This window comes from Tamandua tetradactyla, chromosome 4 (assembly GCF_023851605.1).
Source record: "Tamandua tetradactyla isolate mTamTet1 chromosome 4, mTamTet1.pri, whole genome shotgun sequence".
In the NCBI taxonomy this organism is placed as follows: domain Eukaryota; kingdom Metazoa; phylum Chordata; class Mammalia; order Pilosa; family Myrmecophagidae; genus Tamandua; species Tamandua tetradactyla.
Window position 1 is genome coordinate 95,193,609 of NC_135330.1, and position 20,512 is coordinate 95,214,120.

Here is a 20,512-nt window from a genome sequence, read left to right on the forward strand (position 1 = left end):
TAGATGCAGAGATCAAGTAGGAAACCCCACAATGAACAGGGAACTAAGCTCTTCCATGCCCATGTATTCTGGAGTTGCTGTACATGGAGACCCTGTCCTACTCTAGTGGAAGTAGAGTCTGAGGAGTTACCAGGCTCAGCCACCTGAGGGAAGGCCCTCACCACTGTGATAGGACGTGCCTCCAGGAGTGGTCATCCTGGGCGGAGGCCCTAAAGTCTGTGATAGCGACTGCCTCCAGGTGTCACAGTTACTAAGGCCTCACAACAAGAGACAATTCCCCATCTCCTGTGGTATCTGAGGTTGGCATGGGGGTGATGGGACTGGCCAGGAGATTCTGGTTTAGCCTCTCTGTTGGGGTCCTCTCAAGGCTTCACCATAGCAAGAAGAACACTTCTAGGGGACAGGTTCCTTTGTGGGCATCAGTGCCCTCAGCATCTTCCTAAAAGCATATTCATAGGGTTGCATGAGGACCCTCCAAACATGGAAGTTTAACTGACCACCCACCAACCCAAGACAGAAGCTTCTCTGCCTCTGCAGCTAGAGTCTTCAGACCTTGAAGTCTTCCCTGAGGCCTCACTCACAATCTACCACAAACTAACTGCATCTCCTTGGTCCCCCAAACAGAACTCCAGAGGACTTCTCTCCATTCCACACCAACCCCAGGCACTATCACTCATCCAAAAGTTGAGATGGCCTCCTTGTTCTCATTTCTCTAGAGCTCACAGGGAACTATTCCCAATGCTAGCCAGGCTGGGTGTGCCACAACAGCACTTGAGAACATAACACGGGCTCACAGCCTGCCTTTTTCTCATTTCACTCAATATGCCTCAGGGAAAAGTGATGCCATCAAGCCTCCACCTCATGCTCTATTCACCCCCTACCTCACGCTGTTCTCTGCCTTCACTTGGATAGGGCATGTAGGCTTCTCTGCAACACCGATGTTAGGGATATACATGGAAACACTGAAGACAGGGACATGTGGGGACATTTGCACACTGGTTTTTATGGTGATATCACTTAGGGTTTGTAATGGATTGAGGGGGTATATCAACTGAATTGCTTCTTATAAAGGACAAAATAAAGTGGTTTCTAGAAATGAAATCTATTGCTGGTGAAGATACTGTAAACATTGTTGAAATGGCAGCATAGGGTATAGAATATGGCACAAAATTAGTGATAAAGCATCAGCAAGTGATGAAAGCATTGACTCCAATTTTGAAGGAAGTACTACTGTGGATAAATGCACATCAAACAGCACTGTATGCTATAGAGGAATCTTTCATGAAAGGAAAAGTCAAAGTGACAAACTTCACTGGTACCTTATTTTAAGAAATTGCCACAGTCACCACAAGCTTCAGCAACCAACACCCTGAACAGTTAGCAGCCATCAACATCAAAGGGAAGAATCTCCACCAGTAAAAATATCATGATTCTCTGAAGACTCATATGATATTTAGTGTTTTTTAGCAATACATTTTTTATTTCATAATTTTTTATTGATGGCATTTATACCATGGTTTAATATGTTACTTATACTGTAATAAATGTGGCTTTAATATTAAACGTCCTTATTATCCAAAATAATGTGGGACATGACTTCCACATGTGTACATCTCCCTGGCAATGTGGGATAGAACTCTAGAGATTCTCTGGGACCAAGCATCATGGGATTGAGAAAGCCTATTAAACAAAAAGAATAAAAGAAATGAGACAAAATAGCACTTCAGTGGCTGAGAGATTTCAAACAGAGTCAAGAGATTATCCTGGATGTTATTCTTATGCATTATATAGATATCCCTTTTTAGCTTATCATGCATTGGAGTGGGTGGAGGGAAGCACTTGAAATTGCTGAACTGTGTTCCAGTAACCATATTTCTTGAAGACAATTGCATAATGATAAAGTTTTTACAATGCCATTTACAATGTGACAGAGTGATGGTGAAAATCTTGTGTCTGATGTTACTTTTAACCAGGATATAGACAGATGAGTAAAAATATGGATAAAAATAAACAATAGGGGAGTAAGAGGTAACATATACTGTGTAGATTAAAATACCTACAGTCAATGAGAAGGAGGGCTAAAGAGTATGGTATTTATGAGTTTTTTCTCTTTTCTTTTTATTACTTTTTCTGGAATGGTGCAAATATTCAAAAAATGATTGTGGTGATGAATACACAAATATATGACAATATGATGAGCTGTTGATTGCACACCAAATATGGACTGTATGTGTATGAAGATTAGTCAATAAAAATATTTTAAAAAGTCATCATGTCCATTTCAGTAAATATAAAAAATATATGATTAATGCTTTGTACAATATTGATTTTGGTCCACAAAACCTGGATCATAAAAGTCAATATATTCACTTTAACAACCATCAATTTTTAAGAAAACTTCCAAATAGATTAAGGCAACTTTGAATAATAAGATTGACATAGTAAGATCTGGACAAGACTAAACAAGTAACAACAAAAAATTTCTAACACAAAAATAAATTTCAAGTTCACAATTTATTTTATGCCAAAAAAGTATAGAAACAAAATTGTATTTACACATTTTATGATAAAACAATGAAAAAGGCAAGGCAGGTGATAATCAAAAGAAGGAAAGTAGAGAAATAGCATATAATTATTAAGCTGAGAACTAGATAGTTGTAACAAGTCCTGTACATGGACCAGTGTTAATCAGGCTTCTTCTGTCAGAAAATTTTAATGCACAATGCACCCAACTCACTCACTTCACACATACACCAGCACAAACTTAGCATAGAAATCATTCATTTCAACACCCTCTTCTATATATAAAACTCCTCAATTATAACCACAACTTCAAAGAATTCCCTAAATACATATCAATGAATGCTAAGGTACAGACAAAGAGGTTCTATACAAAGTCAAATATTCAGGTTTGGGCTCTATTCCTGGGTACACCCAGACCAGGTAAAATCGATGAGTAATTTGCTGCATCATATATTATTTTTGTGAAGAATCAGTCATCAGTCCAGCTATTATTTAAAGGGGTGGGTTGGGGTCGGGGTTTTCTATAAAGAAAGAGCAAGGAAGAAAATCCCAAAGTTAATCCTCAGGCAGATCTGACTTCAGATAACTTCAGCACATAGTACAATCCCTTGTTTGAATGAAGGGCACCAGCTCTTGTTAATGAAACTATTGGGTATGAACCATTGTGACTTTATTTCCTGTATCTAACAGTAGTTTATCTTCTGAGCAGAAACTGAAGTTCCAGAAGAGGAAAGCATATATTTCCCATTTGACCCCACTGTAAATGCTGCTGGAGACTGGTTAGATTGAAATCCTCCTGAGCCTGAAGGCTGGGCTGGAACTACATGTGTGGCAGGATTTGCACCAAATGTGAACACACCTGATGGATTATTGTTGCTAAGTTGAAATTTGTTGTGCTGCTGTTAAGTTGGAAGACCAAACTGAAATTAGGAGTTGTTCCAGAGCCAAATGTAGACCAACTAGGCTGTTATGCAAACACAGGAGGCTGGTTACTGCTTGACACTGTACCAAAAGTAGGTGGTGATTCAGGCTGAGAACCAGTTGATAATATTTTTGAAGATGATAAAACTATAAAGCCTGGAGGATTAGGCTGGTTTCCACTTTGACTTTATCCAAATGTTGGAGTCATTTTAGCACCCAATACTGGACTGTCAGATAGTGTTGAAAGTCCAGTACCAAATACAAAGGACCCTGCAGAGTGAGATATGGTTGTAGCTCCAAAGTTGAAACCGGAGATTGAGGTATAATTACTATCGCTCCCAGATCAAAGACAAGTGGGGTGACAGCTCTACCAATGCTAGATGTGGTTGCTGGTTAGCTATATTGAGAAAATAGCAAAGACTAACATGCGCTGGATTCAGCCCAGTTCCCAAAGGCAGAGCTGCTCACAGGATTGCTGACCTGTTCAAGCACAAACGTGGCCTTTGGTAGAAGAGATGGTTCTACCAAAATGCCACAACCAACTGAAGTGGCTGGTGCACATGAGCTAGAGGAACTGTTGTTTATGAAATTAAAAACTGGCTTTGCTTTTCTTTGATCAGCCATAGTATTGGTTTGAGCTCCATAAGCAAAGCAGCCTTTGTTGACTGTTCTGATTCTGTCTCAGATGGTTTTGTCATGTTGAAATTAAATGTTGACTTTGAAGATTTCTCATCTTTGATTTGCTCTAAATTTCCACAGGAAAACACTGCTTGGCAATTTTAATTCTGGTGGTTCCAAAGCTGAAGCTGCTCTTGTTCTCAGATGTCACTACAGTAACCACAGCAGCAGGATCAGGGTTAACAACGTCCATGCCAAAGCTGGTATCACAACCCAGTTCCTACTCCTGGCTTACATTTGTGTTCAAAGCCTGTCCCTAATGCAGAGACAGTTGGTTTGCCATTTATATTTGGTGTGCCAATTCCAGTCCGTTTAGCAGCACTTCTTAGTGGCAACTTTGCAGGTTGACAGGTCATGAACACCTCATCTCTAACTTTGTTCTGGAGTAGACATGTATCACACTGCCATGATGATTGAGCTTTTAAACTTCCCCCAAGTCCAATTACACTAGAAGTAAAGCTACTTATCAGTGATGTTGTATAAACTAACCTGGCTTGTCATAGTAGGCTAAGCAGCAAAAGAATCTGCCTTTAGTGATATGAAACCAGGGGTTTTCAGAACATCTAAGACACTTCCTTATTTCAGATATTTTGCATGTCAAAAAGTGTCCTCAGAACCTTCATCTGGTTTCTTCTTACAGCTTGGACTATTCACAGCAGTGATATCTTGAGCTGAAGTAGTTATCATTGGGTCTGAAGAACAACTGGTGTAAGAAAGTTCTGTTTTTTCAATAGGCACATTAAATGGAAATCCAGTAGATGAAGGAGTTAGTACATCTGTCTGAGTAAATTTTATAATTGGAGGTGAAAATGTAAACACAGGGCTGTCACTGCTGCTTGGAGAAGTCATTTGTACCTTATTGGTTAATAATTGTGAATGACTGATGGGTGATGGGGAGAAAGGTGTGGTCACAGAGGAACTAAAATTGCAGACAGGCAGTGAAGAACTGGTGATTGGTGGAGGGATTTTTGGTAATACTGGCACTTCCATGCCCTGCTCCAATGGCAATTCAGATGCAGCAAAATGTAGTCTCTCTTGTATTTTGCAGCCTCCATTCCCTATTCCAGAAGATAATCCAATGGCTGAAGGCAGACTGAAATTTGGATCTGGAAAGCCACTTTCTTGTTCTCCATTTTGTCCTGGTGTCTTACTTTTTTCATATTGAGTACAGCACTTGTGAACTATTCTTTGATTAGTCTTTCCCAATTTATGAGATGGTGTCATAGATCGTTTAAAATACACAGTGTGGTTTGTTGCTATGGAAACTGGCTTTGGGATCAAGAGTTGCTGAACAAGGGGATACGGAGAGTTCCCCTTAACCCTTTTGGCATGAAAATTTGTGGAATCTATACCACTTCTATCAAGAGGATTCACAGGAGAAGAAACAGCTAAAGGAATTTTTTTTGCATCCTGTAGAGGGCTGGACATCTTCTCTAAGGATTGTAATATTCGCCAAGCTGCTAAACTAGTCACAACAGGAGATTGTTCATTGAGTTGCTTAGCTTTCATCTGTCTTCTAACTGGTGCCTGACAAGGTGTACTTAGTAGTTTAAACTGTCCTGCAGCAGCTGCTGCCCCACCATATGTTGTTTTTCCAGGATAAAAAGGAGAATCTCCAAGCTGATATTTTTTAAGGATTGAAGAATTCCCAATTGAAGAGGAAAGTGTTCCAAAGGCAGCCAAGTTGAATGTTGGTTTCTTTGAGCTGGTGGTAGTGTGCTGTGGGAGTGCATGAGAAGGCTCGGCCTCTGTGGACCACAGATGTGGGACTGAAGTATTTTTTGGAGCAGCGATGTCTTTATCAGAAGCTCTTGGAAAAAAACTGCTATTAGTTGAGCTGTTATCATTATGCTGAGAGGTAGACTCTTTAAATTCCTTTACAAGGGAAAATCCAGAACTGCCAATTGGCAATGTGGATGATGTGCATGGCTGGTGGTGTAAGTCAGAGGATTCCAACCTGGAGAAGCTCAGATGGCACTGACGAAGAGAAGGACTTGACACATCTGCGCAATTTGAAGCAGCGCTACTTGTTGAGGGTTCTTCTGTATTATCGACTTTTGGTGCAGGAGTGATCCTCCCATCACTAGTATTGGAGCTCTCCTCATTTGCCAGCATGAGATGCACATCTTCTCTATTTTCCTGCCCACGTGGTACCTCCCCCGTGTCTGCTGAGAACCTGTGTACATCTTCATTCCTGTTGAAGTATCTCTGCAGCCATCCTGGCACAATATTCCTAATCGATTCTGTAAGCCTGATAAGGATACTGCGACGCTGCTGTCGCCCCTGGGTGTAAGGATTAACTGGTCCTTGGTGGCTACGCCGTGTCCAGATCTTGCCGCCGCCCCCTCCTAGTCCTCTGGCTCCGGAGGCCATGGCGAGGCTCTGCGGCTCCTTGTCGGGCAGGGAACTGGGAGAGTAATGGAGCAAGTAAGGGGGGTGGAAGAGGTGGAGGTGGGACCTTGGGGCAGTACCTGCTGGGACCGGGCCCAGATGTCCGCCAGATGGGGTCACAGTCACCCCAGGGACCGCAAGGTTGAGAGGACAGTAGAGCAACAGTACGCACTGGCAGAGAGGGTCCTTGGCAGTTGATAAATAGAGAAGCTGACTCAGGTCTGGTAGCCCCCCGCTGAGCCCTGCGTCTGTGACGTCACAGTCTCTATGGAGATGCCCCACAGAGAAAGGCACTGGCGCAGCACGTGCTGCTGAGGTCCAGCTGGGCCCATGATGGTGGGAATTCTTCCCGTTGCCCAGGTGATCACTGCTGCACCTGAGGCCCCTGGTGTCGTCCGCCTTCGTGTCCCCTTTGAGCACAGCACTGGCCCCGCCGCGGTGGATAGCGCAGCTGTGCCTAGTCCGTTGTTTTAAATTAAGGTATGTCCACGCTTTTTATACCATAATTCTGTTGAGCACTTAATACACTACAGCATATTGTGAACATAACTTTTATATGCACTGGGAAACAAAAAACAATGTGGAACTCAGTTTATTGCAATGCTTGCTGAATTGCAGTAGTCTGGAACCAAAGCCTCAATATCTGGGACCTGACTGGATAAAGATTAGGGGCTGCCTAGTGGTTTGGGTGGAGAGAGGGAGGGATGAGTAAGTGAAGGTTAGGAGATCTTTAGGAACTGTGATATTTTTCTCTCCTCCCCTCGTCCCCAAATTTAGCTAATTTATTAGACTTCTTTGTGTCCTACTTTGATGACTTTGGCACTATGGTAGTGCAATAGAAATATAAGGTGTGAAGTTTTCTTCATACTCTCTGGAAGCAAAAGTTCACGGTTAGTGGCAGGGTCAGTGGCAGTGGTGGGAGGGAAAAGGCAGAGGACTTGTCTTCCATCTTCGGCACTGAGAGTGACAAAGTAAATTATTTATTTTATTTCACAGTTGGAGCATGTCCTCTGAAGACAGATGCTCTCAGTGCACTTCAGCTGACCTTTAGCCAGACCACTGCCCTCTTCAACATTCACTGTAACCCTCAGAGGTCTTTCCAGTCTGCTGAAGTTTTGTGCTGCGGTGAGGGACGTGGAGATGCAGGAGCTACAATGAGTGTTTTTAGGAGATTTTTACATAAATGGAGAATTATGGCAAAGTGGAGAAGAAGAGCGTGTGTGATAATCCTGTTGCTTTGCCCTTTGAGCTTGAACCGTGCTAGCCTTCAGGGTAGACTCTCTGTGAGCAGCTGCAGGATTGTCAAAGTTGACAAAACCAAACCCTTTGCCTGTGTTCCTTGTCTTATCCAAAATTACCTTTGTGGAGACTGTTTTTCCACAAGGCTGACACACCTTCCCCAGGCCTTGGCCGTGGTGCTGCCAGGGAGTCCTCAGATATTCATTTACTGTGCTGATCCCACTGTGGGGTGCTCCTGCTGCTGCTGTGACTGCTGGTGGAGCTGGGCCTGGGAGCCGCCGTGGGTGGGCTGGGACCAGAGACTGCTGCTCCAGATGGGGCGTCCTACAGTGGTGCCGCCCGGGGGTGTCTGCTGCTGCTGGGAAAGAACATCCAGGCAGATGTGCAATGTGGGGGTGGGGCAGCCCCACCGGGAGGGAGGGGAGCCGGGAGGGGCCGGCGGCTGGTGGTGCTGCAGCTAGGGGTTGAGGCCGACTTCCCCACCCTCGAACTCTGGACTCACCTACAAGTAAGGGGCGGCCAGGGGCGCCCTGGCCAAACAGTTGTCGCTGCCCTGTGGACTATGAACCTAAGGCTGCTGGCTCTCCAGGGGCAGTGGTGCTGGTTCTTCACGGTTGCTTTGTGATAAGTTTTAAGATGGAGAATGTGATTCATCCAACATCATTCTTCTTTTTCAAGATAGCTTTAGTTATTTAGGGTCCTTTGCTCCTCCATATAAATTTGGTGACTGGCTTTTCTATTTCTGCACAGAAGGCAGTAGGAACTCTGACTGAGGTTGCAGTGAATCTATATATTGCTTGGGTAGTATTGCCGTGCTAATGATATTTAGTCTTCCAGTGCATGAGCATGGAATGCCCTTCCATTTATTTAGGTTTCTAAAATTTCTTTGAGCAATTTTTCATGGCTTTTTATGTATGAGTCCTTTGCAACCTTGCTTATATTTATTGTTAGACCTTTGGATTCCCTTTGCTATTGTGGGTGGTTCTTTTTCATGATTTCTTTTTCAAATTGTACACTGCTTTGCTATTGTGAGTGGTTCTTTTCCTTGATTTCTTCTTCAAATTGTACACTGCTTGTATATAGATATACTCCTAATTTGGGGCTGTTGATCTTGTACCCTGCCAGTATGCTGAATTCATTTATTTTCCTTAGTAGTTTTGTTGTGGATTTTTCATGTACATGGGATCGTATCATCAATATACAGGAAGTATAAAGTTTTATTTCTTCCTTTCCAATTCAGATGCATTTATTTATTTTTCTTGATTAATTGTTCTGGCAAGATCTTCCAGCATAATGTTGAATAACATTGGTGACAATGGGTACTATTGTCTTGTTCCTGATGTTAGTAGGAAAGCTTTCAATCTTTCGCCATTACATATGGGGTTTTATATACACCCCTTGTCAAGTTAAGGAAGTTTCTTTCTACTCCTAGTGTGCTTAGTGGTGTTATTAAGAAAGGGTGCTTTACTTTGTCATATGCCTTTTCTGCATCAATTGAGGAGATCAAGCAGTTTTTGTCCTTCACTCTGTTAATGTGGTGTATTATATTAATCGATTTTCCTTTGTTCAACCAACCTTGCATACCAGGTATAAATCTCACTTCTTGATGACTAATTCAATTTCTTTACTGGGAATTGATTTCTTTAGGTCTTTTACTTGTTCTTGAGTCAATGTAGGTAGCTTGTGTGTTCCTGATAATCTGTCCATTTCATTTAGGTTATCTACAATCATTCAAGGTATTCTCTTATAATCATTTTTTATTTCATTGGGATTTGTAGCAATGCCCCCTTTTCATTTCTGATTTTTTTGTTATTTTTATCCTTTTGTGCTGTCTGCAATTTTACCTTCTTTCTTTGGATAGGTCATTCCTCATTTCTCTGTTTGTCTTGAGTTTTTTTTACACACTGTATATTTTCCTATTTTAAAGTTGTAATTCTGGAATTTATCCCCTGAGATGTCTGTTTCTTGTTTTGTAACAAGAAAGTCAGTGATAAGTCAGAGATTTTCTTGAGCTTCAACCCTTCTCTCTGGAAGGTCTGCCCAAGAAAAAGGCACATGCAATGTGCAAGGCTTTTTCTATCTTTTTTGCCCTAATCTTTTTCTTGTTAGTCATTTTGGGTCCCCAATTTATAAGACTTGGCATGTCCCTCTCTTTCACAGCAAATGGGCCTCCCTTTCCCAGGTGTTTGAAGCCAGCAGGCCTTAGTCCTAGGCTCTCTTCTTCTGCAGATTGTTATACTTCTCCCATTGTCTCTAACTGCTCCTTCCTGGAAGAAAAAATCTATAGGAAGTGTCACCCTTGTCATAGCAGGGCCAGAGACCCATAAAAGAGGTGCAGACTGGCTCCAAGCTTCCCTAAAGGGGTGATCAGGTAGGGTGCCAAAATAATCTCCAATGGGTCCCCCAAAATGAGTTATCCTGGCCTGCCCAGCTATTGCAGCTCATTCAACTAATTGTCCTCCAAAGCATTCTGCAGTCCTAATTCTTCATCACCTCTGCCCTTAATCTCAGATATTTGAAATAATGACTGGCAGCAACTTTTCCAGCGTGGTGGGGAAATACTGACTGCCACCACTTTGCTCCAGTGTAGTTGAAACAGTAGCTTCCCTCAGAGCTGGGCCCCAAGAGATCTGTATCTACCAACCAAAAGCCATGTCCAGTGGATTTTACATGAAAGATGAGGTTTCATTTAAGAAAAGAAACCATATGAAATATTATCACCAGTATATGGCAAAGATCATCAGTACCTATTTTCCCTTGGTATGGATTCCTTTTTACCATTTATAAAGGCAGTTTACCTATGGGGGAGTTACACTCTTGCAATGGGCAAAGTCATGTCCCTGATACTTCCTGGAGAAACTCTAGAAGATCTTTTTGCAAGGCTGGCATCTGATGTGAATACATTTCCTCCTGAGGTAATGTGCTGTGAAGACTACCAGACTGGTCTGGAAAACAGAGAACTTCTAGGGTGGTTTCACTCTCATGAAAGGTAAAACACCATTTCTAGTAATTATTTGAAAATTAAAGTGTGATGAATAATCTGAATAAAAACCTTTAGCACATTGTCATCTAAATATAACATGTATTTCTGTTTAATACTGAAATCACATAAAACCTCTCCTCAATAATAATATGGAGACTTTACTTTCATGACTAATTCTGTCTTATGCTTTGTTGCTCAAAAGACCATCTACTGGAAAATCACTCAAAATATCACAGAGAGTTTATCTACCTTTCTTGTGTAGCACAGTATCTTTGCAGATATCTACCCACAGCTTCAGGAAATATTTAAAGCTAGCTTTATAATACATTTATTTTTTAGGTATAAACATATTTTTATTATTTACCATTCTAAATATTTTATTTACCTTTATAATGCACTGTTCTATCAGTTGCTGTATCTTGAGGACACATGACATGTCAAGCACTGCTATGAGCAGTGGCCTTACATCGATGGACAGGGCAGGTGGTTGCTTGCTTCTGGAGGAATTTATATTATTTGGGTTATAATTAATTCAAAACAAAAAAAATTCAATGAAAAATCAGGCATTGCTAATCCATACATTTGCATTGAAGAAACATAAGCTTTATAAATGAGTAACATGTCCAGGCCACATACATGACAGGAAACCAAGCTGGGCCTATGATGTCTGGCCCAGTGTTCTGTCACCAATAGCAGGTCCCCCAAAATCAACTGATTGTATTTAACATGAAAGAATTCAAAAAGGTAAACAATTTTTCCTTACATAGTTTACTCCCACAAGTGTCTATTTTTCAACTTTTCAACACACAGAAATGCATACATGCAATGATTTAGACTGTTTTCAACTTGCATAGAAATTCCCCTAGTGAGAGTCTAGGTGAGGTCAGTTTCAAACCTATCAGTAGGTCAGGCTCCCCTAAAGGCCCCTAAGTCACAGCTTAAGCTTTAAATGATGATGGGGAACAGAGGCAGCACAGGCATCCATCCTGCCCACAAGCCACACACCTGGCACCTCCGTGGACTACTTCACATCCTGAAGATCTATGCAGTACAGCATTGCAAAGGCCAGAAACCCACAAGAGGGAAGGGGTCTCATGCCCTTCACACTGCCTGGATTCAGAGTGCTTCAAGAGGTTGAACTGTGCCTTGCAGGCAACCCAGAAATGCCCAGTGTCAGTCAGGGATACAGATGAGAGATGTAAAAATCAGGATGTAAAGTATTTACCTTGCTGGAAAAATGACCTTGCCGTGAATCTGTTCCCAGGTGGGCATCCAGAGCTTAGAGAGGCTTAAATACAGCATTAAGTCCTGCAAATAATGCACCAAGGAGATACAGGTGCAAGGGGAGGTACTCTTGTGAGGAACAATGTGTTCCTTATGACTTTCTGACTGGAATTTCCCCCACCCTACAGAGTGCTTCTCCTTCCTCAATGGAACCAAACTTCATAGTGGTAAACACTATTTACCTTTATGGTTTATGTTCACAGAGGTATACCTAACACTCTTTAGATGGTGCCCAGGTTCAAGTGGGCACTCTTGTGACTCTGCATGTGTTGGGAACAAATTGGGTGCACCTAAAGTTTACTGTGTCCCTGCAACTGATATTTTTGGATGAAGTGAGAGAAGAGGAAGAAGAAAGAAAAAATGGAGGCATACATAGCCCTTCTCACATGGTCTCTACTGGCTCTCCAAGGCATCAGAATGAGCAGCCTGGAAGCAGTGTAGCAACACTGCCTTGCGCTGGAGCAGCTGGAGTGAGGAGCCTCTAAAATTCAATGTCTGTCTGAGGCTGGACAATGCCCCAGACACAAAACAAACCCTCATCTTTGCCTGAAAGGATTTTCCCCTAGATACAACTGCCACAGTTCAGCCCCCTCCCTCTTGAGTCTCTGCTTTGCTGCCAGGATATTTCCCATGGAGGCCCTAATGGGGAAGTTTTGTGTGCTTACTACTGGGCTCTTTCCATGGTCCAGCCTACTCCTGGGCATTAACTCTGAGTGAGCCCTGAATGGATTTCTGGACCCCAATTACAGAAGATCTGGACACTGCCCTGAAATAACCTGTTTCTAAACTCTTAACCACTCAGTTGCCCTTTTTCTGAGTAGGGTTTCCAAGAGGATTGGAGAGGTTGGGACTATGTAAAAATATATTCTTTTTAACACCAGATACAGTAAACAAACAAATCAATAAAGCAATGCCTAAAATGAAGATGATATTGTGGTATATTTTAGATGTTTGCACTTTAGAAATAATATATCAACACACACAATTTAACACCTACAGTCTTATGTGACGATAAGGACACAATCTAAATTTGAGCCCCTGTGTGTCTGTGAGGACTTGGCTCTGCCCCTGATGAGCCATGCAAAATCTATGCAATACATAAATTTGCTCTTGCTTGTTCTACACTTTAGAATGCTGTACATTTTAGAACATTGAAGAACTGGAAACTTTTTAATTTGTTGTACCTTGATGATGCTTAATCCCTTGCGGTCCTAAATGAAACAAGAAAGCATACCTGCCATGCTGCTCATGCAATGGCAACTGTTCTTCTTAGTTGCAGGAAATCTCTACAATAGCAAGATATGTGCCTTCTACCACAGCTGGCCATTGCTGGGGGCAAAATTGGTGGCCAAAGAGATAATTTCTGAGCCATTTATGAGAGAAGGAACTTCAAACAGCTGGAAAGTAAAATGTGTGCAATTAGAATGATGGCACTTGATGACTTGTCCTACCACTGAGAAGCTTCAGAATAACCCTTAAGAAAGTTCATCAAATCCAAGATTCTCCTGCAATAAAACATTAGATCTGGTAAGTTTATACATTAATTAAGAGAAGACACTTTCTATAATAGGAGGAAGGTTCACTTTAAGGAAGAACGTACAACAGAATGAATGCTTCAAGCTGAGCTGTCAAATGGGGAGAGACAGGTAGTGGTATATTTTTCTGGCTGTACACCTGTTCTGCAGTTTGAACCCAAGAAAAATATCAGCACTTAGGTATACTGCAAGTCAAAGAATATTTAAGGAATGATTCTCAATTCTCAGGTATAGAGTGGAGGAAATAATAACCATAAGGGACTCCAAGTTTTTTGAAAACCTTGGTGAAGTTTATACTCAAGTGGCATAAAACAAAGTGATTGCCTTTGACACCATCTTTTAAAATGAAGAGAGAACTCCTTGGATTTGGTTACTGTTTTATGATGTATGCTCAAAACTTGAAGGCATATGCTACAATTGAATCTGAACATGAGGTGGCAAGCCAGAATTTCTGCTACAGAATGTCTAGAGGATATTATTTATGAGGTTTCTATCAGGATAAACCACAGGTTCCTGAATTGTTGCCTGTAAGTGTATGAAGGACATCAGGTAGTCTCCATGAGAGTATTTATTTGGTCCAAAATTTAAATTTTCTGTAACACATTATGCAATTTAACTTCTCTGGTCATTTTATTTAAACAACCTAATTACAGGAAACTAGAAAAGTGAATGAAATCTTATTTATTCTGAATAGGTTAATCTAATAGTCCAATACATCCAGCAGTATTTTGGGCAGAACAAAACAAGGATTTGCAAAGACCCTTTGGGTAAAAATGTGATACTATTAAACTTCCCTACCTGAATGATTCCTGATATTTTTTTCAAGTATTAGAAGCTACCAATACAATAAGCTAAGCCCTCAGTCTTCAGGCATGCCCTTTTGAAACTTATCTCTGCAATGGCGAAGCTAAGCCAATTTATATGTGTGCCTATATTCAACCCCTAAGAACTTCTTTTGTTGCTCATATGTGACCTCGCTGTCTAAGCCAGCTCGGCAAATAAGCTCACTACTTCCCTCCTGTATAAGACATGACTCCCAGGGCAGTAAGTCTCCCTGGCAACATAGAATATGACTCCCAGGGCTGGCCCTGGCATCATAAGACTGAGAATGACTTCTTGATCAAAGAGGGGAAAGAAATGAAACAAAACAAAGTTTCAGGGCTAAAAGATTTCATATATATGTGAGAGGTCATCCTGGAGGTTACTCTTAAGCAAGCTTCACTCAGATATTTAAAATTGCCACAGTATACCAAACCCCAACCAGTAGCATTCTTTAAAAACCCTAAAGATATCCCAGGCTCTATCTAAGATTCTATAAAAGTTTTTCTTAGTAAGTTATTTTTCTCAGAAAATAAGGCCTCCAGATTGTACCTACGCCCCAAAGACTCTGACTCCCAGAGGGCAAGGCTGTTCAAGAATTTCAACCAGTTTCATTCCTGTACACCATAAAGTCGACTCTTTCCAGCATGATGAGTTTGAAACAGTCACTTCTCATATATCCCTGAAGAAAAAGAAAATGATAAAATGAGAAAGAGGTGGTGTAACTGAGAATTGGGATTTAAGCAATGGTTATGACTACTGACTATATAGATATTTCTTCTTTTAGCTTCTAGTTATTAGAATAACTAGAATGAAATACTATAAAATTTTGAGCTATAGTTAAAGTAGCCATGCTCTTTGATAATGATTGTATAAATACACAACAAAGTCAGTTGCACATGTTTGTATAAATCTACTTCTGAATGGTATATTCTTTTTCACTGGTCTATGTATCTAACTCTGAAAATACTAAACTTAGTCAATCTACCTTTGTTGTACATCTTAAGTTGTATAGGGTGTAACAGTAAGGGTCAATAAGATGGGAGGGTTAGAGATATGGGACTTTTCATTTTTATTTCTCTTTCTAGAGTAAAACAAACATTCTAAAATTGAGATTGGTGATGAATGTACAGCAATGTGAAGATACTGCAAATGATTAGTTGTGTATGTATTGTTTTGATGGATTGAATGTATGTGAATATATCTCAAAAATTGCAATTAAAAAGAGAAGTTTCCATGAATACTAAAGAATTCTTTTATTTACAGTACTGAAAGGCAGCAAAGAAGTTATTTCCAAACCCAGCAATCAAAAACTATTATGATGAAAGAATTCTGTGGCTTATAAAAGTGAAATATTGGCTTAGCTGGTAATTTTTGCATTGTAGATAATCATTTATAGAAATTCAAGATTTTATCAATTCCCTATGAAAAATTAAGGGAATGAACTGTTCTTCAACATATGGTGCTGAGACAACTGGATATCCACATGCACAAGATTGAAGTTGGAACCTTACCTCACACCATGTATAAACATTACTGTAAATGGATCAGTGAACTAAATACAGGAGACAAAACTATAAAACTCTCAGAAGGAAGTTTAAAGGTAAACCTTCATGGCATTGGATTTGGAGGTGGATTCTTAGTTAACACCAAAAACACAAGTGACAAAATAAAAAATAATAATAATTTTTTGGACTTAATCAAAATTTAAATTTTTTTTGTGCTTCACAGGACACTGTCAGAAAAGTGAAGAGACAACCAATAAATGAGAGAAATATTTTCAAATCATATCTGAGAAAGGACTTGTATCAAGAATATATAAAGAACTCTACCATGCAACAATAAAAAAGCAATAGCGCAAATAAAAATGGACAAAGGATCTAAATCTACTCCAAAGAGATTTACAAATGGTTAATAAGCACATAAAAAGATGTTCAATATCATTACCCATTTGGTAAAACAAAACTACAAAGAAATATCACTTATGACATATTAGTATTCCTATAATAAAAATGTCAAGTAAAACAATATTGATTGGAAAAAAGAGAAACTCATACCCTGCTAGTAGGAATGCAGTATGCTGCAGCCATTTTGGAAAACAGCCTGACAGTTCCTTAAATCACTATGTGTAGAGTTATCATATGACCCAGAATTTCCACACGTATGTATATACTTTAGAGAAGTAAAAACATATTCCCATGTGAAAGCTTGTACATGAGCCTTCATAGCTGCTTTATTCATAATATCTAAAATATGGAAAAGCCCAAATGTTTTGCAACTGGTGAATTGGATAAGTAAAATTTGGTATGTCCTTATTAAAGTTTTATTATTATTACAATTTTCAACTGTAAAAAATAATGAAATTCTGGAACATGAACCTTGAAAATATTGTGTCAGTGAAGCCTTGAAAACATTATGCTAAGTGAAAGAAGCTGGTCATAAAATACTACTGACTCTGTGATTCCATTTATGTGAAATGTTTAGCATAGAGATGGAAAATAGCTTACTAGCTTCTTAGTGTTGAGTGTATGGAGTTAAAGGAGGATGCAGGCTAAAGGAGGTATTTTTTAGGTACTGAAAATGTTTTAAATTGACTGAAGTAATGATTATACCTCTCTTAATCCATTAAAAACCATTGAATTGTGTACTTTACATGATAAATTCCATAGTATTTGGCTTATATCTCCATGCAGCTGTTTAAAAATGCAAGTAATATAATACATCATTTCAGTAGAATGAAGAGCAAATTCTACATGATCTGCTGTGCAGACACAGAAGAAACCTTACAGGGAATGCAGCACTCATTTGTAAAGGAAAAGTTCAACAACAAAGACTGGAGGTAGGGGGAGGATCTGTGCAAAACTCACAGTGAACATTACACTTGATGGTGAAATATTAAGTGCTTTCCCCCAAGATGCAGAAATGATATCCTCTCTCTTGACTTATATCAAACACTGTGCTTGAGGTTATCACTTGGCCAACCATGCAAGATGGAGAAATGAAGGCATTCTGACTGGAAGGAAGAAATAAATCTATTTCCATTTGCAGGTGGCATGATCTTATAAGCAGAAAATCCTAAGTAATTTAATGGTATTGGGCAGAATTAATGGGTTCAGCAATGTTGTAAGATGCAAAAGTATTATACAAGTATCAGTTGCATTTCTACACAATAGCAGTAAATAATCCTAAAATAAAATTAATAAACAATTCCATTTATAATAGCATAAAATAACAATATATGCATGAATAAATTTAACAAAACACATGAAAAAGCTGTACCATAAAACTATAAAACATGATTGAAAGGAATTGATTAAGACTCAAATAAATGGAAATTCATATCATAATATGGATTGAGAGTCTTAATATTGTTATAATGGTCATACACCACAATGCCATCCCTTCCAAAGTCCTACCTTCCTTTTTCCTGCTTTCCAAAAAGTCATAAGGAAATTCAAGAGACTCAGAATAGCAAAGCAATCCACAAGAACAAAGTTGGGGGACTCACATTTCATGTTTTAAAGCATAATTACAGAGCTACACTAATAAAAATAGTGTGGTACTGGCATATAGATATACACCTAGATAAATCAAATAGAATTGAGAACCCAATCATTAAGTTACTAGTTAATCAGTAACTATTACATTTATAATCAATTTAATTTCAGTAAGAGTGCAAAGTAATTCAATTTGAAGAAGAGTCTTCACAATTGGTGTTAGAACCCCTCAATATACACATGTGAAAGGAAGTAGCTGGACACCTTCCTTACATCATATACAAAAATTAATTCAAAAGATAACATAGACCTAAATATAGAGTTAATACTATAACATTTTTAGGAGAAAACAAAGGCAAATCTTTACAATTTTGGATTCAGCAGTAGATTCTTAAATGTGACAGTAAAAATATAAGCAACTACAGAAAAAATAAGCAAGCTTTATTTCATTACAATTAAAACCTTTTGTGCTTCAAAAGACACCACCAAGAAAGGGAAAAAATAATCAATAGAATGGGAGAGAGTAGTTGCAAAACATATATCTGATAAGGTACTTGTATCCAGAATATATGAAAGCTGTTACAACTCAACAATTAAAAGACAAATAACCCCATTTTTAAAATGGATATAGGCTCTAAATGAATATTTCTCCCAAATGACCAATAGGCATATGTAAAAGTGTTCAATATCATTAGCCACTAAGCAGATCAAAACCACCAGGAGATACTATTCTGACTTATTAAGATGACTGTAATCAAAAGGATAGATAATAACAAATGAAGCAATTATGTGGAGAAATTGGAACTCACATGCAGTGCTGTTCATGGCATGTAAATAATATGAGCACTTGGGAAAAGAGTTGCAGCTTCCCGAAAAGTTAAAAAGCAACTTATCTTGTGACCAAGCAATTTCATTCTTAGGTATAGAACCAAGAGAAAGGAAACATATATTCACCTAAAAACTTGTATGCAAATGTTCATAGCAGCATTATTCATAATAGTCAAAATGAGGAAATATCCCAAGTGTCTATCAACTGATTATGGGTAAAGAAAATGTGGTATGTATCCATAATTGAATACTATTTAGCAACATAAAGGAATGAAAGACATTATCAAATTCTCCCAAGAAGAAGCAGAAAACCTGACTAGCTGGATATGTATTAAAGATTTGACCTCCATGTTAGGTCAAAACTTCTCATAAAATCTCCAGACAATGATGTCTTTACTGTTGAATTTTCCCAAGTATTTAAAGAATAAAACAACAGAAATTCTACAAGAACTCTTCCAGATAATTGAAGAGAATAGTTCTAAACTCATCTAGACCAGCCTTGTGATGTTACCAAAGATATTACAAAATGATACTACAAATCAATTGACCCTCATGAACAGAGATGGAAAAAAATAGTGAATTAAATCCAACGTAATATAGAATGAATAACACATGATTTATAAGTTGGCTTTACCCCATAAATGCAAGATTATTTTATCATTTGAAAATCAAAATAATCTACCATATGAGCAAATTAACAACAAAATCCATATGATCATCTCAATAAATACAGAACAACATCCGGATTTGAAGAAAATTATGTTGATGTCAGGGGGTTTGGCTATTTCTGTGTGTGAGTGTTTGGATGTGTATTGGGAAGGGTAAAGATGTGGATTCTGCAGGAAGTGTGCAATGGGGGATGCATTTTTCTCTTTAATAGAATCTTTATCATAAATGGTCAGTGTTAAAAATGTGAAACATTTGGAAGTCTTGGCTTGCAAAGTCATTTGCATATTCTAGCTGCTGAGATGCAGAATCTAGTTCTTTGATATATAAAAGTACAGATTTCCTGAGCTTGGGGTTTGCTCTTCTTACCAGGGTCATAATAATGAAATCATACTATATCTTTCCCTCTGTGTTTGGCTGATTTCTTTCAGCATTATAGCCTCTAGATTCATACACATTGTCATATGCTTCAGGACCTCATTTCTTCTTATCACTGCACAATATTCCATTGTGTGTATATACCACATTTTGTTTAACCACTCATCTGTTGATGGACACTAGGATTATTTCCATATTTTGGCAATTGTGAATAGTGCTGCTATGAACATTGGTGTGCAAATATCTGTTCATGTCACTGCTTTCAGCTCTTCTGGGTATATACCATGTATTGGTATTGCCATGCCATAAGACAACAAAATATTTAGTTTTCTGAGGAACTGCCAAACTGTCTTCTATAGTGGCTATACCATTACACTTTCCCACCAGCAGTGAATATATGTCCCAATTTCTTCACATCCTCTCCAACATTGGTAGTTTCCTGTTTGTTTAATAGCAGCCATTATTCTAGATAGAAGATGATATCTTTTGAGTTGCATTTCCCTTAGAATTAATGAAAATGAGCATTTCTTTATGTGTTTTTTTTTTTAGCTATTTGTAGTTGTCTTTAGAAAAATGTCTATTCATGTCTTTTACCCATTTTATAATTGGGTTGTTTGTTCTTCTGTTGTTCAAGATATCAAATTTTATCTAATATATGGTTACCAAATATTTTCTCCCATTGTGGTGGTTACCCTGTAATCTTTTTAACAAAGCTGTATATATATACAGCTTTCTCTCACCTGTGTTGTAGCAGAGGGCAGGACGTTAAT

At 39.0% G+C, this 20,512-nt stretch overlaps 3 pseudogenes; all 3 read right to left on the reverse strand.

Moving 5' to 3' along the window:
* Positions 1–3,206: 3,206 nt before the first annotated feature.
* Positions 3,207–4,223, reverse strand: LOC143680414 (nuclear pore complex protein Nup153 pseudogene; annotated as a pseudogene).
* LOC143679193 (nuclear pore complex protein Nup153 pseudogene) lies at positions 4,221–6,495 on the reverse strand (annotated as a pseudogene).
* A 1,462-nt stretch (positions 6,496–7,957) lies between these two features.
* The window catches only part of LOC143680415 (E3 ubiquitin-protein ligase Mdm2 pseudogene), a 52,926-nt pseudogene continuing 40,371 nt past the window's right edge, over positions 7,958–20,512 (reverse strand).